Genomic DNA, 17505 nt, shown 5'->3' with positions numbered 1-17505 from the left:
CTCTCATCTTTATGCTGATTTCTCCTGTGGAATTTAAATCTTTCTGCTATCAACAGCGGTGTAGGATTTAGGTGTTCCTGTAGGATATCAACAATTTCGTTATAACTCTTCGCCATCAGTTTGGCAGGAGTAATCAGGTTCCGCAATAGGCCGTACGTTCTTGCGCCCATTAAGTTTAGTAGTACCGATGCCTTTTTCTCATCGGCTACTTCGTTTGCCTCGCAATATACTTCGACTCTTTCCACATGCGTGGTCCAGTCTTCTATTGCATTATCGAAGGCAGTGATATTGCCAGTCTTCGGCATCTTGAAAATCTAAGATGGCGCCTCCCGCGCTTTGCCTTCTTCCCCGATTTAACAAAATGGCGCCTCCCGCGCTTTCCGTCTTCCCCGCTGCTGCTAGCGCTGTTGCTGGCATTTTATGCCTTGATGGCGACGCCCTATGGTCTTCGCGCACTTCCCCCCGCGCTGCTGCTAACGCCGCTCTCTGCGGTTCCCGTGGCAAACTGCAGCTCCTCGCGGCTTTCTGCGCTTCTAATTTCTTTTATTTCCCCGTCATCGGAGCAACCCTGTGGGACACTTTCCTCCCTCTTCTCGGGTCTGTACGCTGCCCGGCTTCGTAGCACCGGCTGCGCCCTGTGTGCTCCACCCTCTCTCTCTCTCTCCTCTTCCCGACAACGCTGCTCAGCCCCGTTGAAAAGCCACCCGATCGAGCTCTAGCCCGCCGCAGCCCAGGAAGGATCAGTGTACTACCTGCCACCAGCCCGATTAGCTGGAACACCATCGACAGGATAACCAAGCCCCGCTCTCGACAGCCTCTCCTGCAAATCTTCAACTCCGATGAATCAGAGGCGGTTGCCCACGGTCAACGCCCGTTTCTTCTGTTTGTTTTTTTTTCTTTCTTCCTTCTGGCCTCGACCTCTGACAACTTCGCTTCAGGGATGGATCCCCATGAGGTGGTGCAGACTGTAGGTAAGTTCGGATCTGCTCGTCGCCAGTATTATGTCCGTGTGTAATTGAGACACGGACTGCAGGAGTTGGTTATAACAGGTCTTTACTGAGTGGAGACAAACTGGAACTAGTATGCAAAAGTTACTACACAGGCTTATATACAGGGGTGGTCACTACTGGTACTGCAGTATACAGGGGCTGCAGAATATAGTTCCTTCTGCAAAGTACATACACTACAATTCTCACTGTCCATGTTCACACATGAAAAGTGACTGAGGGCTGCTGACATCTGGGTGAAGCCATGTACCAGCATCACCTTCATAAGACGACAGACTTGTATCTATCATCGCTCAGAAATGTCTCAAAGTGCTTCACACAAGTCCCTTTTGAAATGCAAATGCAGCATCTAATTGGCACACAGCAAGATTCCACAACAGTAATGGTAGGTTAAACTGTTTTTGGTTTGTTTGACAGGATTGGGATGGAAGTGACCCTGTGAACTCCTTGGGCCATAATTTGCGACCCACTATGGGTGCGTACGAGGTGCACACACGCCCGTGGGGGCCACGCAAATTCTAGGTTTAGGTTTACGCGAAAACCCAGAACTTGCGATCTAAAGAATTCATTTGTTCCGTTACTTGTCCCATTACCACCCACTTTTGCCTCGCATCATCATCCCTTTTATCATTTAATCACTCCTGCCTTCCACCCTATCACAGTCCTTCCCTTTTGTTGTTTTCTCCCCTCCCCCCTTTCCCCGCTTCTGTACTTGCTTAAAACCTGTTACATCTCTAACTGTTTCCAGTTGTGATGAAAGGTCATCGACCTGAAACGTTAACTCTGTTTCTCTCTCCACAGATGCTGCCTGACCTGATGAGTATTTCCAGTGTTTTCTGTTTTTATTTCAGTAAAGTCCTGCTTGAAGATTCTTTTCAGTCAATCCCCCAGCATGTTGAAGCTGCACAAGGGGACCTTTTGGAGATTGGAGCCCAAAGCATCTATAACAGTAGTCTAAGCATTCACGAGAGATACTATAACTAGGCTTCGAATCTCTGGGGGGAATTTTGCCAGCCCTGGGTAGGCGGGTATGGAGGCGGGACTGCCGGGAAAATGGCAGAAACTGGGAGCGGGTACCAACGCTGCTCCCAACCCACCTCCGTGCCATCTTCCCAGGACACGGGTCCCCGACTCGCACAGGGATCCATCTCCTCGAGGCCGGAAGGGGATTACTGCCACTTAACTGCCTGTTAACAGGTAGTTAACAGGCAGTTAAGCGGCTTATCCCCATTTTACCCACACAAGTGCGGGCTTCCCGACGGCTGCGAACCGAGCAGTGGGTCTGCAGGGGTGAGAGGGGTAGAAAAGTGCGCTGTGGAGGTGAGTGATGGGTGCAAGTGTGGAGAGGTAAGTACGGGAGGTGAGTGTAAAGTGTTAGAAAAAGTTTACTTACCTTTGCTTCTTCCTACAGGCTTCAACCCTTCTCCGATGCAGCAGCCATCTGATTTCTGCTCAGGAAAGAGGTTTGGTGAGTCTTCAGTACAAAGACTTACCATAGAACAGAGATTGTCAGTGTTTGACAGCTTCTCAAAGCTGCCAAACGCTGACAATTCATCTGTCAAAAATGTTTGACAGATGAAACGTCATACGCTGACGTCCTCTGTCACCGGCTTTCCCTTAATTGGCCGGCTAAGCCTGCAGGGCGGGCTTAACAAGGTCAATCAAGGGAAAATAGCGTGGGTTGGCTAGACGTCATTGGGGGTGGGACTGAAACCCAACAACCAGCAGTCCCACCCCCAATGCGTCCCCAATGATAAAATCCAGCCCTCTGTCACTGAGGGTTCTTTTGAAGCTGTCCCTGGACTTGCCATGCACTTCGCGCTAGACTACAGTTCAGATAAGCATGTACCACTTCATAAATGGGAGAAGTAGACATAGAAACATAGAAGATAGGAGCAGGAGTAGGCCATTCGGCCCTTCGAGCCTGCTCCGCCATTCAATGTGATCATGGCTGATCATCCAAACTCAGTACCCTGTCCCCGCCTTTTCCCCATATCCCTTGATCCCTTCAGCCTCAAGAAACATATCCAACTCTTTCTTGAATATATTTAATGAACTGGCCTCCACCGCCCTCTGTGGCGGAGAATTCCACAGGTTCACCACTCTCTGGGTGAAGAAATTCCTCCTCATTTCAGTCCTAAATAGCTTACCCCTTATCCTTAGACTATGACCCCTGGTTCTGGACTCCCCGGCCATCAGAAACATCCTTCCTGCATCTAGTCTGTCCAGGCCTGACAGAATTTTATAGGTTTCGATGAGATCCCCTCTCAATCTTCTAAACTCCAGTGAGTATAAGCCCAATCGATCCAATCTCTCCTCATACGTCATTCCTGCCATCCCAGGTATCAGCCTGGTGAATCTTCGCTGCACTCCCTCCATGGCAAGAACGTCCTTCCTCAGGTATGGTGACCAAAACTGCACACAATACTCAAGGTGCGGTCTCACCAAGGCCCTGTACAACTGTAGCAAGACATCCTTGTCCCTGTACTCGAACCCTCTTGCTATGAAGGCCAACATACCATTTGCCTTCTTAACCACCTGCTGCACCTGCATGCTTACCTTCAGCGACTGGTGCACAAGGACACCCAGGTCTCTTTGCACTTCCCCTTCTCCCAATCTATTGCCATTCAAATAATAATCTGCCTTCCTGTTTTTGCCACCAAAGTGGATAACCTCACATTTATCCACATTATAGTGCATTTGCCATGTTTCTGCCTAATCACCCAACCTGTCCAAATCATACTGGAGTTTCCCGACATCCTCCTCGCAGCTTACCCTCCCGCCCAGCTTTGTGTCATCTGCAAATTTGGAGATATTACATCCAATTCCCTCATCCAGATCATTAATATATATTGTGAACAGCTGGGGTCCTAGGACCGATCCTTGCGGTACCCCACTAGTCACTGCCTGCCACTCGGAAAACGACCCGTTTATTCCAACTCTTTGCTTTCTGTCCGCCAACCAGTTCTCTGTCCAAGTCAATACCTTGCCCCCAATCCCATGTGCCTTAATTTTGCATGCTAATCTCTTGTGTGGGACCTTATCGAAAGCCTTCTGAAAGTCCAAATACACCACATCCACTGGTTCTCCCTTATCTATTTTACCAGTTACAACCTCAAAAAATTCCAGTAGATTAGTCAAGCATGATTTACCTTTTGTAAATCCATGTTGACTTTGTCCGATCCTGCCACTGCTTTCCAAGTGCTCTGCTATTACATCTTCTATAATAGACTCTAGCATTTTCCCCACTACCGATGTCAGGCTTACCGGTCTATAATTCCCCGCTTTTTCTCTACCACCTTTTTTGAATAGTGGGGTAACATTAGCTACCCTCCAATCCATGGGTACCGTTCCAGAGTCTATCGAGTTCTGGAAGATGATCAGTAGTGCATCTACTATCTCTAGGGCCACTTCCTTAAGTACCCTGGGATGTAGACCATCAGGCCCTGGGGATTTATCGGCCTTCAGTCCCATCAATTTTCCTAACACCATTTTCCTACAAATACTGATTTCTTTCAGTTCCTCGCTTTCATCAGACCCTATGTTCCCCGGCATCTCTGGGAGGTTATTTGTGTCCTCCTTTGTGAAGACAGAACCAAAGTATGCATTTAGTTGGTCTGCCATTTCCTTGTTTCCCATTATAAATTCCCCTGATTCTGACTGCAAGGGACCTACGCTTGACTTCACTTATCTTTTTCTCTTCACATATCTATAAAAGCTTTTACAGTCAGTTTTTATGTTCCCTACTAGCTTACTCTCATATTCTATTTTCCCTTTCTTAATTAATCCCTTTGTCCTCCTTTGTTGACTCCTAAACTGCTCCCAATCCTCAGGATTGTTGCTTTTTCTAGCCAATTTATATGTCCTCCATGATCTCCACTAGGCCTTGCAGGGTGCGTTGCATACCCTCAAATGGCTGCATAAAGCATTAGTGCTCCGATAGCAGATTCTTTTTACATGCAGGCCCCATGTGGTCCCAACCTCTGTCCTCAGTAGGGATGATGTGAGCTGGCCTTCCAGTCAAACACATCCTGCTCCTCCATTTCTTCCCAACTCGTTCCTTCTCACTCGTGCTTAGTGTAGCATCCTGCGCTCCCTTCTCGAACTGACTATTTAAATTCCCCAAAAATGATGTAACTGTGCTGACACTTGTGACTAAGTGATGCAAGGTACCGTGAGTGCTTTATTTGTGGCATCGGGTGCTGCAGCTAGTATTTGTGGGATGCCTATAGGAACAGAAGGTACATTATTTTGCTGACTGCAAGACACCCATTCAAACACAAATTGCACAGCAATATACTGTGGCCTAGAAATTCGGTTTTGGCGCAGCGAGGGCTCTGGCGCCGGAAGTTAGTGCCGGCGCTAAGTCCCCCTGCGCGCGCCAAAAATTCAGTAGCGCCGCGCCCAAACGGCTGCCGGCGCTACTGAGGGGTCTCAGCGCCTCAAAACTGGCGCCACGCGCCGCATTGCGGCGCTATTCCGGCGCTGCGGCGCCCGCTGCGGTGCGGCAGGCTCAGGAAGTGAAGGCCTCCTCCTTCCGTTAAGGAGGAGCTGCCTGCACCCGGCCGCGGCCCGCGATAATCTTTTTAAAAATGAGCCCAGCACCTCGGACAAGTGCTGGGCTTGCTTCTGTTCCGGGGCGGGAGCTGCGGCCAGGCGGCTGGCGGGAAAGCGGCCGGCCGCCGCGGGGCCTTTAATGCGCCGGCGCAAAGTTCTGTAAGGCACCTCTGCCAGAACGTTGCTTGCGGCTGCCACGGGCGAGGCGGCCGCAACTCAATTTCTGAGTTCGGGCGGGTTACCATGGCAACCGGGACGCTGCTCACACCGATGACGTCATCGGTGCCGGCGCAGCGCTACCGGCCTAACGCCGATTTAGGGCCCCTGTCAATTTCTAAACTGGCCATAACTTCGGCGCTAGGCCCTCTAGCGCCTCAAAAGCGGCGCTAAGGCCAGTGAATTTCTAGGCCTGTGTGTCTTGCTGTTGTGCTGCAGTATATTTTTGCATTACAGTAAGTGTGTGAGCAAGTGAGTAAAGGGAGAAAGAATAATAAGAAAAGAATGGTACTAGCTTTGAGCTTGCTGAAGGCCTCTAGATTCACCATCCTTCACGCCCTGTATGGCCTCCTGTTGCAGATTTGCTTAAGTACTTTAAGTTGCAGGCCCTCTTTCCATAGACTTTTGCTGTTTCCTGTTCTGTGTTATCTTGTCTTGCAAAGAGATAAACACTGTTTGAGATGTTGGAAGTTTAAGGACCCGAGATAGGCCGTTAAGGCCCTTAACACGCACTAAATTGCCTCCATAATGCCATTTTGAAAGGCCTTTGTGATTTTAACCCTTTTCCCACATGAAACATGCCTGTTCTGAAACACGACGGCGAAACCTGGCGGGAGCACAATTGGATTGCTGACTATCAGCTGCAGCTCAGCCATTAAAGAGGAGATTTGATCAGCCATCATTTGCAGGTGGAAGGACTTTGTAGTCTCAGGTCTGGGGAAAATTTTAGAAGGCATAACCACAGCTGTGGAAGTTTGGAGCCTGACACCCATCTCCAGTGTGACCTCCTGGGAAACCCCTCTCGCCACCTTCACTGAGCACTTCCTCAACTGAGGCATATACCAGAAGCATGGGAGCCATTTATTTCCTTCCCTTCTGGGCATTAGATGAGGACGAAGACCAGCCGCGGCACCAGCAGAACCGGGAACAACAGCAGCACCAACATCAGCAGCACCAACATCAGCAGCAGCAACAGGAGCGCCAAGCTGCTACTCACCCACCTGAAGCTGCACAGGCCAGAAGGGGCCAGCGCATGGAAGCCCGTCGGCGCAGGAGATACCCCCCAAACAGGGTCTACAGATATAGGGTCAGCTACCTCAACATGTCTGAGCAGCAGTGCCAAAGGCGGCTCCAACTTTCGCGAGAGGTAGTGGGTGACATCTGCGCAATGCTGCAACAAGACCTGCAGGCCAGAGGACCAGGTGGACAACCCTTACCATTGGCCGTCAAAGTCACCACCGCACTCAACTTTTTTGCCTCAGGCTCATTTCAGGGATCGGCAGCAGACATTAGCGGCATCTCCCAGGCGGCCACACACACTTGCATCACGCAGGTAACCGATGTCCTCTTTGCCATCGCACACAATCACATCCATTTCACCAAAGATCAAGCAAGTGTCACGGCACGTGCGGTTGGATTAGCTAATCTGGCAGGCTTTCCAAGGGTGCAGGGCGTCGTTGGCTGCACACATGTGGCCCTTAAGGCACCCCATCGTAATCCAGGTATTTTTGGCAACCGCAAGGGTTTCCACTCCCTTAACGTTCAGCTGGTGTGTGACCACCAGAAGGAAATTTTGCATGTTTGTGCCAAGTACCCTGGCAGTTGCCATGACTCCTTCATACTGCACCAGTCTAGTGTGCCTCCGCTATTCAGTCTGCCAGACCAACTTAATGGATGGCTACTTGGAGACAAGGGCTATCCCCTGAAGACGTGGCTAATGACGCCGTTGAGGAGCCCATCCAATGAAGCTGAGGAGAGCTACAACTCCAGCCACATGTCCACCAGAGCCATAATCGAGCAAACCATCGGTTTGCTGAAGATGCGCTTCAGATGCCTGGATAGATCAGGTAGAGCCCTGCAGTGCTCAGCAGCCAGGGTCTCCAGAATCATTGTGGTTTGCTGTGCACTTGACAACATGGCACAGCATCGTGGCTTGCAGATTCCTGAGGACCAAGTGGCTCGTCACATATCCTCCTCAGATGAGGAGGAGGAGGAGGAGGAGGAGGAAAATGAACATTTTGCAGAGGTCCATCAACCAGCGGCAGCAGAACGCGAGAACATTGCTGCCCGGGATGCAAGGAACGCACTCATCTTGGCCAGATTTGGTTAGCCTAGCCAATCAAGCACTTTTGCCTCGCAGCTTCTTACCTGAGCATCGACAATGGCCAAGGACCAGCGGATTCCAAGCAATTTGACCACCATACTGACAATTGCAAGTAATCCTAAGCCCTCAATGTGAAAGTTCCGTTCGCGAAATGACACACGCCACAACTGCAGCAGTAGCCATCAGATTTTTTATTTACATTATTCATCTGATGGCTTTTTCACATAAAACATAAAATTTCACCCAAGTGACTACCCTTGTGACTATTTGTGCAGTATCTTTCTCTTACACGTGCTCCTACGTGGTGCTTCCCCTGTGGCTTCAGCAGATGTGGAGGCCCCTTGCTCACTTTCCTGCTGCTCCTGTCTCGACACCTTTGGCGGGCGTCCTCTGGGGTTGCGAACCTGTGAGGCTCGGCAAAAGTCTGCTGCTCCTGTGGCTGTGCAGGGGTTGAGATGCAGATCTCAGATGGGTGTGGACTCTGGTGGGGCTCTGACCGAGGCCCCCACTTCCTTGATGTCTGCCACCAACTTCCCTCTCATGGGTCAGGTCCCCCTCAGCGCTTGCAAGTGGCTTGAGAGCACCTTACTGCACATCAGGGGGGCCATGGGGACCTGTATCTGCACTGGCAGTCCTACTCAGAAGGACTTCCATGAAGGTCTGGTTTCTCTGTTCAATAGATGACCATCGCTCCTCCAGAGATGTCATTCTATTCTGAACACTCACCATGTTTTCTGCACTCTGGCGACTTCTCACCTCCATGGAGGTTGCCATCCTTTCCTTGGTGATGCGTTCATGCGCCAATGACTCCACAAAGGCTCTGCTCATGTTCGCTATGGACTCCACCATTTGCTCCACACTTGCAGCGACCCTGGAGACAAAAGCTGCCAGAGACTCCTGCATCTGTTCCTGTAGTTCCAGCACCACTGATCTTATCAATGGACCCAGAGGCAGAGGGTTGACATGCAGCTGAGCCGAGCTGGCATAGTCCTGCGCCCTCCGACTAGGACTCTCAACTGCTGTCCTGTCTCCACAATCTGCTGATGCTCACTTGTGAGCTGTGATACACCAGGTGACAACACTACTCTATGTCCCGAAGGTCCCACCAAGGTGTGAGTGTCTGTGCTGGTGTTGGGTGCGCTGAATTCTGCTGACGCCCTCAGTGGTTGCAGTTTCCTCTGAGGAGTCTTGAGGCTCACGCTGTTCCTCCTGGCTAGTGGGGATGGGTGTTTGCGATGGTCCTGTGGGGGAGTAAAGGAAAGAGTCAGAGATGTGATGCCAAGGTTACATGCACATTGCATATTGCAGATGACAATTAGAGCTTCAGAATCATTATCAGCGACTCATGCAATGTCAATGAGAGAGATGGAAAACTATTCTGTCACCAGCTTGCTGTGATGCACCCCTCTGTCCGTCCCCCACTTGCGCATCTTCCTCCACTCCTACGATCTCCAGGACCGCCTCCTCCCAGGGGGTGAGATGGGCTACTGAGGGTGGTCCTCCTCCTGTCCTCACTCTTTCTCACTTATTGTGATCTCTCTTTTCCTGCAATGAGGGAGACAAGTGGAGGTTGAGTGAGAATGAAGGAGTGAGTGTAGAGATTCCATAGCATAGATACTTAGAAGGAGACAAAGATGGAGTGAGGTTGCAAGACCAACAGGCCCTCCCTGTGTGTTGTCAGTTGTTTTCATAGCATCACAGTGATAGGGAGTGTGAGGGCTGCATAGTCGAATAGTTAGGTGAATGTGACCATAGAGAGAGAGGGAATGGGTAAGGGTGCATGGATGTCAGTGTCAAGTGGGATGTGGAGGGAGAGATTGCTAAAGCTGAGTGCTGGTGAGGAAAGGCAATGGGGATCAGATTGAGGGTGATGGGAAATTCATACTCACTTTTCCAGTTCGCAGAAGGTCATGAAATCTCTTCCTGCACTGAGTCCAGGTTCTGCGGGTTACTGATAATGAGTTGACCTCCTCTGCCACCTGGACCCATACAGCCTTGGTCTGTTGGGGAGGCTTCTTCCTCCCTGAAGAAGGTAAGAGCACCTCTTTATGTGCTCTTGCTCCTTCTACTAGAGCTTGCAGGGCAGCGTCATCAAACCTGGGAGCAGACCTAGGTCTCTCGATGGTCATTCTTCCTCCAGGTCCCTGTAGCATGAAAGGCCAAAAGCTTGGCAGTCTGCAGAAGAAGCAAGGCTTGTTGCAGACTTTAAATGCAGCAGCAATGATGACGTCATCGGAGGCGACTTTCAGACTGGAAAAACTCATTTGCCATGGGTTCCCACATGTTGGAACTCAATTGGCCAATTAAGTTAAAATGGCATCAATCTCCCACATCGATTTCGATTTGGGTGGATAACACGAAATGTGGATTACACGACCCCAGCCCGCCCCTGAATTAAAATCCAGCCCTAAGAGATATTCAAGGCAAAAGGAGATGGTAATGGGACAGGTTAAGAAACAAAGGATGGCTCTAGATGAAGTGTAAATTGCGCTGGCAGAATGGAAGACAGCTGCCAGGTGGGAGAGAAGAACAGAACAAAAGTGTGGATAAAAAATATATGTATGATAGGGACCGGGGTTATGATCTGAACTTGTTGAACTCTATATTGAGTCCGGAAGGCTGTAGAGTGCCTAATCAAAAGATGAGGTGCTGTTCCTCGAGCTTACGCTGAGCTTCAGTGGAACAATGCAAGAGGCCGAGGACGGTGAGGTCTGAGTGGGAATGGGGTGGTGAATTAAAGTGACAGGCGGCCGGGAGCTCGGAGTCCCCCTTACGGACTGAACGGAGGTGTTCCGCAAAGCGGTCACCCAATCTGCGTTTGGTCTCCCCAATGTAGAGCAGACCGCATCGTGAGCAGCAAATACAGTATACTAAATTGCAAGAAGTAGAAGTAAATCACTGTTTCACCTGGAAGGGGTGTTTGGGGCCCTGGACAGTGGGAAGTGGGGAGGTATAAGAGCATGTGTTGCATCTCCTGCGCTTGCACGGGAAAGTGCCGGGAGAAGGGGAAAGGGTGCTGGGGGTGGTAGAGGAGTGGACTAGGGTGTCTCGGAGGGAGCGGTCCCTACGGAATGCTGAAAGGGGAGGTGAGGGGAAGATGCGTTTGGTGGTGGGATCACGCTGGAGGTGGCGGAAATGGCGGAGGATGATCCGTTGAATGTGGAGGCTGGTGGGGTGAAAGGTGAGGACAAGGGGAACTCTATCGTGGTTCCAGGAGGGAGGGGCAGGGGTGAGGGCAGAAGTGAGGGAGATAGAACGGACACGGTTAAGGGCCGTGTCAACCACAGTAGAGGGGAATCCTCGGTTGAGGAAAAAGGAAGACATGTCGGAAGCACTGGTATAGAAGGTGGCATCATCTGGGCAGATGCGGCAGAGACGGAGAAACTGGGAGAATGGAATAGAGTCCTTACAGGGGTGGGAGGAAGTGTAGTCCAGGTGGCTGTGGGAGTCAGTGGGATTGTAGTGAATGTTTGTCAATAACCTATCTCCAGAGATGGAGACGGAGAAGTCGAGGAAGGGAAGGGAAGAGTCAGAGATGGACCATGTGAAGGTGAGAGAAGGGTGGAAATTGGAAGTAAAGTGAATGAAATTATCTCGTTCAGGGCGAGAGCAGGCAACGGCACTGATACAGTCATGAATGTACCGGAAAAAGAGGTGAGGGAGGGGACCTGAGTAGGACTGGAACAAAGAGTGTTCCACATATCCCACGAAAAGGCAGGCACAGCTAGGACCCATGTGGGTTCCCATAGCAACACCTTTGATTTGGAGGAAGTGAGTGGAGTCAAAGGAGAAGTTGTTCAATGTGAGAACAAGTTCAGCCAGGCGGAGGAGGGTGGTGGTGGATGGGGACTGGTTGGGCCTCTGTTCAAGGAAGAAGCGGACCACCCTCAGGCCATCCTGGGGGGGATGGAGGTGTGGAGGGATTCTACGTCCATGGTGAAAAGGAGGCGGTTGGGACCAGGAAACTGGAAACTGTTAAAGTGGCGGAGGGCGTCGGAAGAGTCGTGGTTGTAGGTGGGAAGAGACTGGACAAGAGGAGAAAAAATAGAGTCGAGATGGGAAGAGATAAGTTCCATGGGGCAAGAACAGGCTGAAATGATGGGTCTTCCAGGGCAGTCCTGTTTGTGAATCTTGGGAAGGAGGTTTGCGGAACACCTCTGTTCAGTCCGTAAGGGGGACCCCGAGCTTCCGGTCGCCTGTCACTTTAATTCACCGCTCCACTCCCACTCTGACTTCACCGTCCTCGGCCTCTTGCATTGTTCCACGGAAGCTCAGCGTAAGCTCGAGGAACAGCATCTCATCTTTCGATTAGGCACTATACAGCCTTCCGGACTCAACATAGAGTTCAACAATTTCAGATCATAACCCCGGCCCCTATCATATATATATTTTTTATCCACACTTTTGTTCTGTTCTTCTCTCCCACCTGGCAGCTGTCTTCCATTCTGCCAGCGCAATTTACACTTCATCTAGAGCCATCCTTTGTTTCTTAACCTGTCCCATTACCTTCTCCTTTTGCCTTGAATATCTCTTAATGTCTCTCAATGTCTCTTAATCGCTCCTGCCTTCTATCCTATCATAGACCTTCCCTTTTGTTCTTTTATCCCCTCCCCCATTTCCCAGCCACTACACTTGCTTAAAAATCTGTTCCATTTCCTGCATTTTTCCAGTTCTGACGAAAGGTCATCGACCTGAAACGTTAACTCTGTTTCTCTCTTCACAGATGCTGCCTGACCTGCTGAGTTTCTCCAGCATTTTCTGTTTTTATCTCATTAACATAGTGTCAGCTGTGGCTCAGTGGGTAGCACACTCGCCTCTGAGTCAGAAGATTGTGGGTTCAAATCACACTCCAGGGACATGAGCACGTAAATCTAGGCTGACACTGCAGTGCAGTGCTGAGGGAGAGCTGCACTGTCGGAGGTGCCATCTTTTGGATGAGACGTTAAACCGAGGCCCCATCTGCTCTCTCAGGTGGATGTAAAAGATCCCATGGCACTATTTTGAAGAAGAGCAGGGGAGTTATCCCGGTGTCCTGGCCAATATTTATCCCTCAATCAACATAACAAAAACAGATTATCTGGTCATTATCACATTGCTGTTTGTGGGAACTTGCTGTGCACAAATCGGCTGCCGCGTGTCCCACATTACAACAGTGACTGCACTCCAAAAGTACTTAATTGGCTGTAAAGTGCTTTGAGATGTCCAGTGGTCGTGACAGGCGCTATATAAATGCAAGTCTTTCTTTTCTTTTTAAAATTACTGAACCTCATCTCAAGAACAGCTTACTCTTCCACTCTGGTTAAACCGGAAGTAGGCGCATTCACGGCGGATTGGGGTCGGGTTTCCCAATGTTTCAGAATTGAACCCCTCTCCTGCCCATCCTGGGGGGGGGGGTTAAAATTCCTCTCATTGTTGCCCAAGTGCCCTGCATCTCAGTTTATGTATGAATCAAAGAACATGCATCATGCTCCTGGGCTTACTTGTTTGCTTATTCTGGGGGCACAACTTTGCAGATGTAAATGTGACAATAGTTTCAGATTTCATTGGAGGCTACAAAATTTGCCCTGCAGCAGTGTAGGTATGAATGTGAATATATGAAAGTGCTGAAAGGTTGCCTGAATGCTTTGCATTTTGTCTCAGTCAAGCTGTAAAGCAGATTGAGAGGAAACTGTTGGTAGCGTGCTTACTTTGCCCAATTAACTTGTCTAGGCCAATGCCGTGTAGGCTTACCTTGGCATTTTTCCTGATGCAAGCAAACTTTTTCCGCATATATTTCCAGTTCCTGTAGACATAGAGTAGGTACAGCTTTCCTGTGTGGAGAGTGGCCTTATGCAGCTAACAAGGCAACCCTCCTTTCCTGCACTTGCTCCAGCACCATTTGAAAATTGGGCCATTCCTCTTAGTCTTTCCTCCAAGTCATTGATTGGAACACCAGATCTAGTGGCTGCCCAGCAGCAAATTGCCTTCATCGCATTAAGAGACACACAGGAAATCCCACCTCTGCATTGAGTGAGCTCCCAGCACTAGGCCCAATCCAGACCAGAAGCTTGCTATGAATGTTTAATTAGGAGAACCTCCGAAGATCACATGAGGCTGGCCTTTGTGCGAACCAGTCAGTTCAACACTCACTGCAATTCAGTCCTGCCACCTCATGTGGAATATTTACTTCAATATAAATTTCACTGCTGTATCAGAAGTATAGATTGTTTTTCCATCCTCAAATAGTTGTATATTTGCGGTACCGCTCCTTCTGAAGTAAAGCAATAAATTTCTTTGCATAAACTAAACTAATTACAGGTTAATTCATATGCTTTTTTAAATTACAGAATGAAGCCCTTATTTTGTTAGTGAATAGTGCTTCAGGTAGCCGCAAGGGTATTTATTTAAAAAAAAATTTAAGTATTGAGCATGTTTATTTCTTGGTGCTCACAACTTCCTGTACTCTTGCAGTGCACTGTTAAATGAGGCAGTCAAAATCTTACTTATTTCAATCCCATAAACAGTTTCTTCATGTCTCTCACATGTCTAACCAATAGCAATCATCTCTTGTGTTTGATGGCTCCATCCTTAGTCCTCCTTCAGCTATTGACCTGTCAACCTCACTATCTTCTCTCATCTCATGTGGAATTTTCTCTTCTCCTTTATTGCTAAAGCTGCCTCCAACTATATGCCTTATTACTTATTGAGGACTGTAGATGAATGCAGTGAAAATAGCAATGATTCCAGTTGTTTAAAATAATTAACAGTCTCGGGTTTTCTGTTCATTTTCCCAGGCGCAGTACCAAATGTTTAACTAGAGAGTAAGGCTTGTGGAAAAAAAACTCACAAGGCTCAGGAAGCTGAGATTCACTACGAAGATATGGAAGATGAAAAATCTAGGCTAAAGAAAGGTAAAAAAGACCCCAAACTGTACCATCTTCCAAACTCCAAGTAGGTCACCCTACATGCTCTTCCTCCTTACATCCCCACTATATTCTAATCAAGATGCATCACTGTACCTGCCCCAAACCCATTCTTTCCCAAGACTTCAAAACTGTCAAACAACTTACCTCCGCTCAGTCTTCTCTTCTTCCTACACTGTTACTTATTTCAATTCCTTAAACAGTTTTTTTTATGTCTCTCACACGTCCAACCAATAGCTATCATCTCTTGTGTTTGATGGCTCCATCAGGCTTTTTCTTCAGGTTTTTAAAACGCAAACTTGGTGTAAGATAATCTACTTCCTGATTTGTCTTGTCGTCTGTTTTATTTTTTCAACCCTGAAGTACCATGCACTATGTGTGCTTGGGACTTTTTAGTTTCTCAATCAGAAAAGAAATCTGGATTTTGCATAATAGTAATTTTCCTTTCTCTCCCATTTTCCCACTTTGTCTGCTAAAGGTGATAGGGCAGATTTTCAATCGGGCATTCCTCAGGCAGTGTGTAATTAGTATCCAACTGACCATTCCTCTGCTAATCATGCCTAATTTTGCATAGGGCAGGATTTTCATTGGGCTGTGGAGGTGGGATTGGAGGCGTGGGGGGGGGGTTAAAATCCCGAAATCGGGGGTCCCGACACCATCCCGCCTCCAACCCGCCTCCATGCCAGTTTCAAAGGAGGCGGGTACCCGTCCCGCACTGGGACCTGCCTCCCCGAGGCAGGAAGGGGATTAGTGCCAGTTAACTGCCTGTTAACAGGTAGTTAACAGGCAGTTTTTAGCCTAATCCCTATTTTTAAGGTTGAAGTGTGGGATTCCCGATGGCTCCAAACCACGCCAAGTTAGAGGAGGCAGACCGTCGGGATGAAGGATTTGGAGGGGTCGAGATGTCCAGTGTTCAGGTGAGTGATGGGTGCATGAGTGCAAAGGTAAGTGTGTTTGGTATGTGTAAAGTGTTTAAAGAAGTTTTACATACCTTTACAGCCTTCCTTCCTTCAGGTCTTGGGAGTCTCTCATCTCACCGGCACAGAAAGCAGAATGGCTGCAAGCTGTCAAAAATTGCAGCATTCAGCTTTTTGTTTCAGGGAGATCTCTAAATCATCCTGAGAGGAAGGAATTAACAGAATACAGATTGTCAGTGTTTGACAGCTTCAAACAGCTGTGAAACACTGATATTTCATCTGTCAAAAGGTCTTGACAGATGAAATTTCAATCTGTGACATCTCCTGTTGCCGGGTGGCCCTTAATTGGCCTGCTGAGCCCGCTGGGCATGCTCAACAAGGTCAATCAAGTCAAAATTGCGTGGGTTGGCTAGAACTCGATGGAGGCGGGACTACAACCCTGAAAGTTGTAGTCCCGCCTCCAACCCGACGACTCAATGAAAATCCAGCCCTGTGGGCACACTCCTGGCCAGTGTTGGGCCCAGTGTTGAGAGCTCAGCAGAGGAAGGTGGAAATCTTAAAGGGCTGCTTACGAGGAGTGATGGATATATTTAAAAGTATGTAGCCACTTAAAGTTAGGGGAATGTTTTAAATATACATTTCAGCCTTGACAAAGGCTGTTTTGATAATATCTAGCAAGACCCAATGGCTGACAAGAAATACAGAGGCAGGAAACCACGGAGGGGTTATTTCGGTGAAAGGGTGAATGCAGGCGCTAAATGGGTGTTGTGCGAATAAGACACGATTGTTTGAAAGTCTGGTTTTATCCTGCAATTTTGGGGCTAATTGATGATTACCATGATTTAAACATGCCTGGAGGCACGAAAACAGACACCTGCAGGTTTAGCACTCAAGTCCTGTTTAGAAGCAATTTTTGTGGAGCTGTATATGTAGCCCCCACGCACCCCTTTTCACTGAAGGTGCGGAGTGCGCTGGCTGATACACAACGGAAAGTTTCAATGGACTGGCTCAGGGACTGAGGGAGAGGGCGTACAGGTTCTCAGGTGCTGCACTGGGGGTCCTGGTGGAGGAGGTCCAGAGGAGGAGGGATGTCCTGTACCCACGGTGGGGGGAGGGGGGTGGAAGGAGCCCATCTCTCCCTCCTGTCCCTCACTCCTATAGCAGCTGGTGCTGCTCTGCCTGGCCTCATGTAATCCTCCCATTTCTTCTGCAGACCAAGGGAAACCCTTAGCAAGATGCTGAGGACCAAGCACTCCCTTTCTCCTGGTGACTCCTATAGGGTTGAGTAGCACAGCACTCACTCTGTTTAGGTGAAGTCCTCAGAGAATTACAGAATAAATGTTGATAGAGTGTTGGAGAAGTCTTGAAAATGTATCCCAGAAAGTCTCCCGATGTGTCTATTCAAACTTCCAGCAGCAGGTGAACAGTGAAAGCTGAGCATAGCTTTAAGTAGCGTTCAAAATCCTCAGCAATGACTTCTTTACTCTTGTTCAGCTGGTCACTGTTAGGAGAGGTTGTTAATTGAAGCGCTAGCCATCAAAATGTCATGCAGCCTCTTTAATGACCACTAGCAGGCAATTTAATTGTCAATCAGACCCTTAACAATCCTCCAGGGTGGCTGTTCCTAACGCGAGCTTCAACGTCTTTACCAAATTAGCATCTTGCGCTAATCGCAGCCTAAACTGGAGTTGCAGCTCAAGATCCCATCTTGGCCACTTCCGAGGCTCTTTAGTGCCTAAAGTATCTGGAGAAAATTTCCCCCATGTCTGTGGCCAAGTGATGGAGCAGTGCAGCACTCCAAC

This window comes from Somniosus microcephalus, chromosome 15 (genome assembly GCF_052327205.1).
Source record: "Somniosus microcephalus isolate GS21.2 chromosome 15, FLI_Smic_1.0, whole genome shotgun sequence".
NCBI lineage: Eukaryota > Metazoa > Chordata > Chondrichthyes > Squaliformes > Somniosidae > Somniosus > Somniosus microcephalus.
Note: the sequence above shows the minus strand (reverse complement) of the source record.